Below are 13,526 nucleotides of genomic sequence, written 5' to 3'. Positions count from 1 at the left end.
ATTAATTTTAGAATCAGGTTGCCAATATACAAAAATTCCTGCTGCGATTTTGATGTAACTGCCTTGAATCTCTAGGTCATTTGAAGAGAACTGACATCTTAACAATATTGGGTCTTCCAACTCCAATCAATTTATTTTGGTCTTTGATTTTTTTTTCATCAGTGTGTTTTAGTTTTCAGCATACAGATTCTGTACATATTGTTATATTTATGCTATTGTAAATGGTACTTGTTAAAAATTGTGATTTTCAATTATTCATTGCTAGCATATAGAAATATAATTAGTTTTTATATATTAACGTTGTATCTTGCAACCTTGAGAAAAATCGCTTAGTACCGGGAGCTTTTCTGTGGATTCCTTGGAATTTTCTATGTAGATAATCATGTTGTCTGTGAGTAGAAACAATTTTATTTCTTCCTTTCCAATCTTCATCCCTTTTATTTCATGTCTTATTTCACTGGCTAGGACTTTCAGTACAATGTTGAATAGGAATGGTGAGAGCAGATATCCTTGCCTTGTTAAAGGGAAGGCATCTAGTCTTTCACCATTAAGTATGATGTCAGCTGTAGGTTTTTTTCCTTTATAGATGCCCTTTATCTATGGATGCTGATATTTTCAAATGCTTTTTCTTCATCTGTTGAAATGTTTTTTTTTCTTTAGTCTGTTAATATATCAAATTACACTGATTTTCAAATGTTGAACAATACTTGCAGTTCTGGGAAAACACATGGTCATCAATGTGTTATCCTTTTTATATATTGCAGGATTTGATATGCTAATATCACATTGAACATTTTTTCATCTATGTTTGTGAGGCATATTGGTCTGTAGTTTCCTTTTCTTGTAATGTAGTCTTTATCTGGTTTTGGTGTCACATGGGTAGGCTCTAACTTGACCAGTGCTCTGTTGTCTTGAGGCACTCATTGCTCTGGAAAAGTCAGTGTAACGATGAAGGCTTGGGCCTCCACTTTGCCATCCTACACCAGAGCAGAAATAAGAGACTAAGATTTTCCAGGTATACCTTCTATCATTAGCAGGAAGAAATAATGTTATTTCTTTCCCAGTGTTTCTACGGTTCTGTTTTCTTCACTGATTTTTCTAAAACAGCCACAATAGTAGGAAAAAATGATAACAGTCATCACTCCCTTACACTGGATCTTCATAAAAACAGCTTTATCAGCTCATAGCTAGATTATTTACTCGGTTTTGGTTTTGTTTGCATAAATAGTTTAAAATGTTGAAGTGATTTCCTTATATTCCCACTTTTATTATTTAATTAGGAGTGGACGCTGAATTCTATCAAATATTTTCTCAGCACCTACTGATATGATCATATGGTTTGTAGATAGGTTTCCTGATATGAAATTATTTTTAAATTCTTAAAGCAAAACCTACCCAGTTACAGCATATTACTCTTTTGATCCACTGATGAATTCCACTTGCTACATTTTACTAAAGAATTTAACACCTATATGAAATTTAGCTATAGTTTTCTCTTTTTAAAAATGATATAAAGATTCAGTATTGGCCGGGTGCGGTGGCTCACGCCTGTAATCCTAGCACTCTGGGAGGCTGAGGCGGGAGGATCATTTGAGCTCAGGAGTTCGAGACCAGCCTGAGCAAGAGCGAGACCCCGTCTCTACCAAAAATAGAAAGAAATGATCTGGACAGCTAAAAATATATATAGAAAAAAAAATTAGCCGGGCATGGTGGCACATGCCTGTAGTCCCAGCTACTGGGGAGGCTGAGGCAGAAGGATCGCTTAAGCCCAGGAGTTTGAGGTTGCTGTGAGCTTGACGCCATGGCACTCTAGCCCAGGCAACAGAGCAAGACTCTGTCTCAAAAAAACAAAACAAACAAGCAAAAAGATTCAGTATTAATATTACACAAGCTTCATGAAATTAATTGAGGTATAGTAGTTTCAACACCAGAATAACTTATTATTTAAAGGTTACCAAGAACTCAAGCTCCGAATCCATGTATTCTTAATGTGGTGTTTTTTTTTTCTCTTTGTAAATTTTCAAAAAATTGAGACATAAAGAGAAATGAGAGATGATCTTCAAAGGGTACAAAGCCTCAATTAGATAGGAGAAATAGGATTTTTTCTTTGAGATATATTGCACAGTGAGGTGAATACAGTAAATAATAATGTATCATACATTTCAAAATCACTAAGAGAATAAATTTCAAATGCTCTCCCCACAAAAGTATTTGGGATGATGGATATGCTAATTAACTTGATTTCAATATTCTACAATATATTCATAAATCATCACATCACTCTGTACTCCGTAAATACATACAACTATAATTTGTCAATTTCAAATTTTAATTTTTTAAAAATAAAACTTCAATAAAAGGGAAAAGATATTAATATTAATAATTAGCTTTGTTGCATTTTAACATTTTGCTATATTTCCTTCCATTTTTTTCCTATGATCCCAAACTGTTCTATCCTTCCATTTTTGAAATGAACAAAATACCACAGATATAGTTGAAGCCCCCTAAGTATCCCTCCTTGATTCTATCCTCTTCCTTTCTATCCCAGAAGTAACCAATATTTCAATTCATGCAAGTTTTTAAAATTGTTTTAATTGTATGCTTGTATCCATAAGCAATATAGTCTTAAAAGTGTTAAAATTTCATAAGTGTTTATATATCTTTTTGAAAATTATTTTGTTCAATATTATATTTTTATATTCATCTGTTTTAATATGTACAGTTCTTGTTCATTTAACTACTTATAGTATCTCATTGTGTAATTCTACCACAATTTATCCATTCATCCACTGATGGACATTTGGGTTGATCCAATTTTTCTCAATAATACACAATGCTGCATTGCATATTCTCGGATGCCCTCTTTTCCTGGTATTAAGAAAAAATAATCACCTTTCTATAACCTCTATAATAACTAGCCCATTAAATTTTTGCTTTTATTTTTTCTTGGGTACACTTAGATTTATATTTTGTTTAGGAGTAATCTGTTAAGATTTAAGATTCCTTATCAAATGTTAAAGGTGGAATCTAGATGGTGGATATTATAGATGTTCTCAGCAAATCTCTCAACTTTGTTCAATAAACTCTTTCACACTAAATGTTGGCAAAAATTTGTCATCAAAGTTGTATATTATAGGCCAGGCGCAGTGGCTCACACCTGTAATCCTAGCACTCTGGGAGGCAGAGGCAGAAGGATTACTTGAGCTCAGGAGTTCAAGACTAGCCTGAGCAAGAGTGAGACCCCATCTCTACCAAAAAGAAAGAAAAAAAAAACCCAGCCAGGCGCTGGGGTGCGCGCCTGTAGTCCCAGCTACCCAGGAGACTGAAGCAGAAGGATCACTTAGAGGCCAGGAGTTGGAGGTTACAGTGAGCTGCAATGATGCCACTGCACTCTACTCATGGCAACCCTGTCTCAACAACAACAACAAAAAACCACAAACCAACTGAACACCCCTCCTCACAACGCCCCACCAAAGAAAGCTGCACATTATAGTTTCTTATAAAGAACATGGCTATGTTTCATTTTTCATTTCTGCCCTCGTGTATTTTTGCCCTATTTTCTTTATCAGGTTCATTAACCATTTTTCAGAGGGCCAAAAATAGTATAATCTATTTATCCTATTATCTTTACATTTATAATTTTTAAATGAATTTCACTTATCTTTATTAATTCCTTCTTCCTTTCTTTTCCTGCTGTTTTTCTAATTTCTTAAAATGAGCACTAAATTCCTTTTAGTTACTGTTCATTAATAACAAAGATATTGGCCGGGCATGGTGGCTGACGCCTGTAATCCCAGTACTTTGGGAGGCAGAGGCAGGAGGATCCCTTGAGGCCAGGAGTTAGAGACCAGCCTGGGCAATATAGTGAGAGCCTGTCTTGAAAAAGAAAATGAAGATATTTAGATATTTTAGGCTATAAATTTTCTACTGGGTAAAACTTTTGCAATGATCCACAGGTTTTGTTGTAATGTCTTCTCTTTTTCATTGCTTTCTAGTTTATAATTTCAGTTTTTATTTTCTCTCTGATTCAAAATTTATCTAGGAGTGTGATTTCTGTTCTTCAATTAGGTAAGAATCTTTTGGTTATTTCATTATTTATTTCCAATTTTATTGGGTAATGCAAAATGTAAAATCTCTTTCTTTGGGCTGCATATATAACGCATATATAACTGTTTTTAGTGCCTTGTACACATAAAAATGTATATTTCCTGTTTGAGGGATATAAAGTTCTGTGTGTTCATCAAATGAAGTTTTTGGATTGTAGATTATTCAATTCCTCTATATTTACTCATTTTTTGTGTACTTTTAGATCTCTCCTATTCTGAAAGAAATGTACCTGAAATTTCCTACTAAAATTATATATTTATCCTTTTTTAAAAAGGTTCTGAGCTTAAATTATTAGACAAAATACTTTTGGTATCTACAGGTTTTTGATATATCTTCTTAAATTATGAAGTATGTGATTTTATAATATCCTGCCTAATGTTTTAATCTTACTTTCCTCCTCCTTTGATAGATATTAACATTGCCACTCCTGCTTTCCCTTTGCTTGTTTATGCCTTTACCTTAACCTTCATCACTGCTTTAAGTATATTTTTAGTGAACAACACATGTGGGTTTTGTCTTTTAACCCCATCTGACAGTCTGAAGTTTTAATAAGCAAATGCAACATGTTCACATTTTATATAGCAAATGACATACTTAATTTTACTCCATCTTATTTATATATATACATATAGATACATATATACATATATATATATATGCATAAATATATATAAATTTTTTTTTTTTACCTGAGACAAGGTCTGGCTCTGTTGCCCGGGCTAGAGTACAGTGGTATGATCATAGCTCACTACAATCGCAAACTCCTGGGCTCAAGCAATCCTCCTGCCTAAGCCTCCAAAGTCACTGGAACTATAGGCATGTGGCACCACACCCCGCTAATTTTTGTATTTTTTGTAGAAATGGGGGCTCACTGTGTTGCTCAGGCTGGTCTCGAACTCCTGGGCTCAAGTGAATCCTCCTGCATCAGCCTTCCAAGTGCTAGGATTACAGGCATGAGCCACTGAACCCAGCCTATATTCTTTTTTTACTTTGTTTTCTTTCTGTTATTATCTAAGAGGTATATTATATTTTTCCTTTTTACTAGTGGTTAGTTAGCATCCCTTTCTAGACACTCAAAATCAAACATATTTCTCTATCATTGGAAAGTAAGTTATCCATCAGTTCTCCCTACTACATCTAGTGTCCATCTACCTAAAATAAACAAATAAATAGATAATTTAAAATACTAATACTTCCTCTCTTTCTATCACACCATATAGATGAGACGTGTAGAAGACTTAATCACCCCTACACTGTCACTCCCATTTTTCTGTCATTCCCCCACCAACACTCAGGTTTTGCTAAACTGGTTTAGAACTAAAGTAATAAATTATTGTTTCCCCCCCTACATTTAGTCTATTCTAGCTGTACATATCAAATATTTCATCAATTCAATGTCTATATATGTTAGTTACATGGGTCTATCTTATTCTTTTTAACTGTTCTATAGTTTTCTGCACTATGGTCCATGAATATCTTTTTCACCCAGGCAGATGAATGATATCTTGACTGGTTAGAGATTATTGGGTGGTACAGCTTTTTCCCCTTAATAATCTGTAATCTACCATATGCTTAGCTTCTAGCATTAAAGAAGTTAGATGTAAGTATGATTTTTTTTTCTTGGTGAGTCTAATTATTTACCTGATTTTTACCTAGGTGTCTACTTTTAGACACTACTTCTATTTGATTATCCAGGCTACTAATTCAAGTCTGAAAAGTGATTATTCTCTCCTAATATTCAATCTCCCTCTTGTGGGTCCTTGATTTACTCAGAGGGACACTAGGGTACCTTAAGTAGTGACAATCCCATGAGTGATGGAGGTACAGAAGTCTCTCCCATGAGGGCCAGCTCTGTACCAACTGACAAGTTGTTAGACATTGAGGAAGTTTCTTTGCTCCCTATCCCCGAGACTAGAAAAACTAACTCTCTCTCCTACTCTCTAGACTAAAAATGACTCAGCCCACCAGCCTTTTAGCTCCTCTCACACTTTTGAGGGGACAGAACTAGGCAAGGAGATCAGCAGGTCAACCCCTGTGTTAAAGACTGCATGTTTGTGCCCACCCCCGCCTCATTCATATGTTGACGCCCCAGCCCCCAGTGTGACTGTATTTGGAGGTAGGGCCTTTACGGAGGTCATTAAAGTTCAATGACATCATAAGAGTGGGGCCCTGATCCAATAGGATTAGTATCCTTGTAAGAAGAGACCAAAATCGCTCCTTCCACTCCTCTCACCAAGCCAGAAAGACAGCGCTCATCAGAAACCCTTCACTAGAAACCCATTCTACCAGACCCTGATCTGGGATTTATAGCCTCCAGAACTTTGAGAAAAGATGCTCAACATCATTAGTCATTAGGGAAATGGAAATCAAAACCATAATGAGATACCACTTCACACCCATTAGGATGGCTATTATGAAAATAAACAAATAAACAAACAACTATCCAGTGTTGGCAAGAATAGGGAGAAACCTTGTGCACTGCTAGTGAGAATGTAAAATGGTGCAGCCGCTATGGAAAAGGAGTATGGCAGTTCCTCACAATATTAAAATGAGAATTAACATATGATCCAGCAATTCTACTTCTAGGTGTATACTCGAAAGAACTCAAAGCAGGGACACAAATATGTATTTTTACAACCAGGTCCATAGCATCATTATGCACAATAGCCAAAACATAGAAACAATCCAAATGCCCATCTACAGATGAATGGATAAACAAAATGTGGTATATACATACAATGAAATACTGTTTAGCCTCAAAAAGAAATGAAATTCTGATATATTCTACAACATGGATGAATCTTGAAAACATTATGCTAAGTGAAATAACCCAGATACAAAAGGAAAACATTAGATTCAATTCCACTTATATGGGGTACCTAGAATAGGCAAATTCATAGAGACAGGAAGTAGAAGAGTGGTTACCAGGAGCCAGGGAGAGTGGGGAATGGGAAGTTATTGTTTAACAGGTGTAGAGTTTCTGTTTGGGATGATGAAAAAGTTCTGGAGATGGATACTGCTGATGGCTGTACAACAATGTCAATGTACTTAATGCCACTGAATTGTACACTTAAAAATGATTAAAAGTTGGTCCGAGGGTTGTGGGTTATTGTTAAGCTGATTTAACATTGTCTCCCCCCACAATCACGCTTGACTAGCTTAAAAAAAAAAATGATTAAAATGGGGGGAGTTCCAAGATGGCGGAGTGGTGGTGACGGCCTGGATCTGCGCTCCTGGTGAGGAAGGCATCGATCCGGACCTGCCACAACACTAGAGGACTGCTCCCACACAGGAACAGCGGTGTGAATCCACGGAGAATCAGCGTGGGACAAACAGAGCGAGTGAGGTCTGAGGTGAACGAAAATTAGGAACGCGGGATTCTGCAGAACGCGGGACAGACACTAGCCAGCGGAGCACGGGTCAGCTACACACACCCCCAGCTGGGGCGGGCGCAGCCTCTTGGGAAAGCGGCTTGCTCTCCTCAGTGTCCTCCGCTCCCAATTGAATAGAGCCCTGTCCCAGGCCAGCGCAGAATCACTGAGGGATACGTGGGACATTGCAGACAGGAGGCTTTTTTGCGAAATTACCTTAGAACCTGGGGGATCTCAGCTGAGACAGCGCTTGGCAAGGAGGGACGGATCTGCCCCAGGGCGGAAAAACACAAAAGATTCCCGGACAGCAAATAGTGTTGTACCCCGTGCTGCCTTTTTCGGCAGCTCTCCAGCCGGTCACCCCTGGTGCATGTCCTTGCTGGCCAGCCCCCGGGCAGTGGCGGTCTCTGCCTTCAGGGGAGCCGGTCCCCTCCAGCCCCGGAGCTCTGCAGGCGCCATCTTGAAAGCGAGGGCGAAACTGCTAGGGAGCCATAAAGTGCCGAGCGGCTCTCTCTGCCTGGCGCCCTCCGCTGGTCTCTGAACCAACGCCAGGAGTGCGGGATATGCATGAGCACGCTGGGCAGCAATAAAGGGAGCGGTTTGGACACTGGGGCAATCTCCGCCTGGGCTGCGCTCGGAGTGAAGGGGCGGAGCTGCACTAAGGCGTAAAAAAGAAGAAGAATAATAGGCTCGCCGAACTGTATGTTTTGTTCTTGGTGATTTTTTCTGGGTTTTTTTTTTTTTTTGCGACAGTCTCGGCGGGCGCCTTTGCCCTCTGGGCCTCTGGCTGCCGCGCCTTTTTGAGCGAGAAGGCTGGATCCCCACCACCCTCGGAGCTGTGCGGGCGCGCAGACGCCACCTTGAGATCTACTGCGAAACCGCCCGGGACCCAGCCGGGCGGGCGTGAAGGGGCGGAGCTGTGCTAAGGCGTAAAAACAAAAACATTAAATGGCTGCTCGGGACCCAGCCAGGCAGGCATGAAGGGGCGGAGCTGCGCTAAGACGTAAAAACAAAAACATTGAATGGCCGCTCGGGACCCAGCCGAGCGGGCATGAAGGGGGCGGAGCTGCGCTAAGGCGTAAAACAAAACAAAAAAAAAATCATTGAGTCGCTGAACTATATACTTCAGATTTGTGTATCTGTCCGCTTTGCGGTGTGGTGTGGTGCTATGTAGTTTGTTGTTGTTCATTTTTGTTGGTGTTTTTTGGTTTGGTTTTTTGTGTTTCTTTTCTTTTTTTTTTCTTTTTTCTTTTGTCTTTTCTCTTTCTTTTTCTCCTCTTTCTTTTCTTTCTTTCTTTTTCTTTTTTTTTTTTCTCTTTCTTTCTTTCTTCTCTCTTTTCGCCTTCTAACTGAGGACCCACGGTGAGCTTCGGAACGGGCCAGGCCCCTGGCTCTGGTACATACCAGATCCTGAGCAGTCACCCCCAGCGCCGGCGATCTGTGGGCGCGCAATCGCCATCTTAGGGCCCACAGCCAAGTCACTGCGGAGCAATAGGGTACCAAGAGGCTCCCTGGACGGCCTCCTCCCCTGGTCCACGGACCTTATATAGGGGCCCCGCCCATGTGTAAACACTGAATACTTCTCCAGAAGCGAAAGTGTGGAACCTGATCCCTGGGGACATTGGGCCAAGGCAGACTTTTGCCCGTGGGAGCTACAGCAACTGGGGCGCTGAGAAAGCGAGGGCACCGTCCTCTCCCCATAGCTAGTATTTTGCCTGTGGATAGAGACAGAAACCTCCCCTATAGAGGAAGAACCAAAGGGAAAAAAACAAACAAACAAACAAAGAGAATTTCGGTCTACTATTAGTGTGGACCCTGCCTGCCTTCTGAAAGACCACAACACAGTGTCCTAACTCGCCAAAGCGGTCTTGGATGACTCCAATCCTCTAGGATTGGACCCATGAGAAGCAGTCCCCCAACGGAAACAGAAAGATCTCTAAACAATACACAACAGTCTCCCCCTCTTGCCAAAAGAAGCAACATACCTAGACTGCTTCACAGCCTAAGAATAGAGCACAAAGAGTGCTGTTAACCAGACTAAATCTATAAGAAAAGATCCAACGATAAATCTAGATGGGAAGGGCCCAGCGAAAAAACACGGAGAGCACAAAGAATCAAACAGAAAGCTCATCCCCAAAGAGAAATACCAACTCCCAACCATTTGACACAAACCAGACTCAAAACACCAACATGTCACAGGAAGAATTCCAATTATGGATCATAAACAAGCTGAATAATATACAAGAATCAATAGATAACACAAGGAAAACACAAAAAAAAATACAGGATTTGGAGGAAAAATTCACTAAAGAAATTGAAATATTGAAGAAAAACCAAACTCAACTCCTAGAAATGAAGAATTCACTCAGAGAGCTACAAAACACTGTGGAAAGTCTCAAGAGCAGGGTAGATCAGAGGAAAGAATCTCAGAAATTGAAGATAACTCCTTCCAACTAAATAAGTCAGTCACAGAGATAGATCAAAAAAGTAAGAGAAATGATCTGAGTCTTCAAGAAATGTGGGATTATGTGAAGAAACCTAACTTGAGAGTTATTGGCATTCCTGAGGGTGAAGAAGATAATAAGCAAGGGTTGGACAAGCTATTTGAAGACATAATCGAGGAAAATTTTCCAGGCCTTGCCAATACTCTAGACATACAGATTCAAGAAGCTCAAAGGACCCCTGGGAGATTCATAGCAAATAGGAAAACACCACGCCACGTAGTCATCAGGCTGACCAAAATATCCACTAAAGAGTCCCTTCTCTGAGCTGTAAGGAGAAAGAAACAAGTAACTTACAAAGGAAAACCCATCAGAATTACGCCAGATTTCTCAGCTGACACCTTACAAGCAAGAAGAGGTTGGGGCCCCATTTTCACGCTTCTGAAACAGAATAATGCCCAGCCTAGAATCTTGTACCCAGCTAAGCTAAGTTTTCTATACGAAGGAGAAATCAAGACATTCTCAGATAAACAAAGGTTGAGGGAATTCACCAAGACAAGACCAGCCCTCCAAGAAGTACTCAAAAGAGAATTACACACGGATCAGCACAAGAAAGATCCACGAATATAAAACTACTCAAGAGCTAAAGATGAAATTCCAGATACCACAATGGCTCAGGAGAGAAAACATCGCAATGAAGTTCTACCCAACAAGCTGAACAAAAAACTGTCTCACTTATCAGTTTTCTCAATAAATGTGAATGGCTTGAATTCCCCGCTCAAGAGACATAGACTGGCCGAATGGATTAAAAAAACACAATCCAAGTATATGCTGTCTTCAAGAAACTCACCTAACCTGCAAAGATGCATTTAGACTGAAAATAAAAGGATGGAAATCGATATTTCAAGCAAACGGTAACCAAAAGAAAGCTGGCGTGGCAATCTTAATTTCCAATAACTTAGCTTTCAAACCAACAAAAATAATAAAAGACAAAGATGGCTAGTACATACTGGTTAAAGGCACAATTCAACAAGAAGCCATGACTATACTCAATATGTATGCACCCAACCTAGGTGCACCTAGATTCATAAAGCAAACCCTACTAGATCTGAACCAAATGATAGATAACAATACTGTAATAGCTGGAGACTTTAACACCCCACTGACAGTACAGGACAGATCCTCTAAACAGAAAATAAACAAAGACAAAATGGACCTAAATAGAATGCTAGAACAAATGGGGATGGCTGACATCTATAGGACATTCTACCCAAAGTCCACAGAATATACATTCTTCTCATCAGCTCACGGGACATTCTCTAAGATTGACCATGTCCTAGGACATAAAGCATGTCTTAAAAAATTCAAAAAAATAGAAATTATACCATGCATCTTCTCAGATCACAGCGGAATAAACGTAACAATGATCACAAACAGAAACCCTCACTCTTACTCAAAGTCATGGAAGCTAAATAACTTTCTCCTGAATAATTATTCTATAAAGGAAGAAATCAAGATGGAAATCAAAAATTTCTTTGAATTAAATGACAATGGAGATACAACTTATCAAAATCTATGGGACGCAGCTAAAGCAGTCCTGAGAGGAAAATTCATATCCATAAATGCCTATACCAAAAAGACAGAAAACATGCAAATAGACAACCTAACGAATAGACTCAAAGAGCTGGAGAAAGAAGAACAGAACAATCCCAAACCCAGCAGAAGGTGAGAAATTACTAAGATCAAATCAGAATTAAATGAAAAGGACAACAAAGAAACTATAAGGGAAATTAATAAAACAAAATTGGTTTTTTGAAAAGATAAACAAAATAGACACACCCCTGGCTAGACTAACCAAGAGAACAAAACTAAAATCTCTAATAACCTCCATTAGGAACATGAAAGGAGAAATCACAACCGATGCTACAGAGATACAAGATATCATCTATGAATTCTACAAAAATCTTTATGCACACAAACTGGAGAATGTGGAGGAAAATGGACAGATTTTTAGAAACACATAGTCTTCCCAGGCTCAATCAGGAAGAAATAGAGTACCTGAACAGACCAATATCAAGAACTTAAATCGAAACAGCAATAAAAAAACCTTCCCAAAAAGAAAAGCCCTGTTCCAGATGGGTTCACACCTGAATTTTACCATACATACAAAGAAGAACTGGTGCCCATCCTACATAAACTATTCTCCAATATTGAGAAGGATGGAATTCTCCCCAACACGTTCTACCAAGCCAATATAACATTGATACCAAAACCTGGAAAGGACGCAACAAAAATAGAGAACTACAGACCAATTTCTCTCATGAATATAGATGCAAAAATTTTCAATAAAATACTAGCAAATCGAATCCAAGTACTTATCAAAAAAATAATCCACCACGACCAAGTGGACTTCATCCCAGAGATGCAGCGGTGGTTCAACATACGTAAATCTATAAATGTAATTCACCACATCAATAGAAGCAAAAACAAAAACCATATGATACTCTCATTAGATGCAGAAAAAGCATTTGACAAAATTCAACACCCTTTTATGATAAAAACGCTTAACAAAATAGGCATTGATGGAACCTACCTAAAAATGATACAAGCCATATATGACAAACCCACAGCCAACATCATTCTGAATGGGGAAAAACTGAAAGCACTCCCACTTAGAACAGGAACCAGACAGGGCTGCCCACTGTCTCCATTACTTTTCAACATAGTATTGGAAGTCCTTGCGAGAGCTATCAGGCAAGAGAGTAGAATCAAGGGAGTCCAAATAGGGAAGGAAGAGATCAAACTCTCACTTTTTGCTGATGATATGATGTTATATCTGGAAAACCCCCAGGATTCAACCATGAGACTCCTGGAATTGATTAACGAATATAGCAAAGTCTCAGGCTACAAAATTAATATACACAAATCAGAGGCATTTATATATGCCAATAACAGTCAATCGGAAAACCAAATTAAAGACTCAATACCCTTCAAAATAGCAACAAAGAAAATAAAATATCTAGGTATATACCTAACTAAAGAGGTAAAGGACCTCTATAAGGAAAACTATGAAACACTGAGAAAAGAAATAGCAGAACTTGCAAATAGATGGAAAAATATACCATGCTCGTGGATCGGAAGAATCAACATTGTTAAAATGTCTATACTACCCAAAGTGATCTACAGATTCAATGCAATCCCTATTAAATTACCAACATCATTCTTTATAGATGTAGAGAAAATAATTATACACTTTGTATGGAATCAAAGAAGACCCCGTATAGCAAAAGCAATTTTAAGCAACAAAAACAAAATGGGAGGTATTAATTTGCCAGACCTCAAATTATACTACAAGGCCGTGGTTCTTAAAACAGCCTGGTATTGGCACAAGTTCAGGGACACAGACCAGTGGAACACAACAGAAAATCCAAATATAGAACCATCCTCATATAGTCACCTAATTTTTGACAAAGCGGGAAAGAATATACTCTGGGGACAAGAATCCCTATTCAATAAATGGTGCTGGGAGAATTGGTTAGCCACCTGTAGAAGACTGAAACAGGACCCACAGCTTTCACCTCTCACAAAAATCAAATCACGGTGGATA

The 13,526-nt window shown here is 38.8% G+C and overlaps 1 protein-coding gene across 2 annotated transcripts in view; it reads right to left on the bottom strand.

Annotated features, from left to right (window-relative positions):
* WNK3 (WNK lysine deficient protein kinase 3) overlaps positions 1 to 13,526 on the bottom strand; it is a 134,902-nt gene that overhangs the window by 112,711 nt on the left and 8,665 nt on the right. The gene's annotated exons all lie outside the window — the stretch shown is intronic.

This window comes from Eulemur rufifrons, chromosome 30 (assembly GCF_041146395.1).
Source record: "Eulemur rufifrons isolate Redbay chromosome 30, OSU_ERuf_1, whole genome shotgun sequence".
NCBI classification, from domain to species: domain Eukaryota; kingdom Metazoa; phylum Chordata; class Mammalia; order Primates; family Lemuridae; genus Eulemur; species Eulemur rufifrons.
The sequence above is the reverse complement of the archived record's forward strand: the minus strand, read 5'-3'. Positions and strand labels throughout refer to the sequence as shown.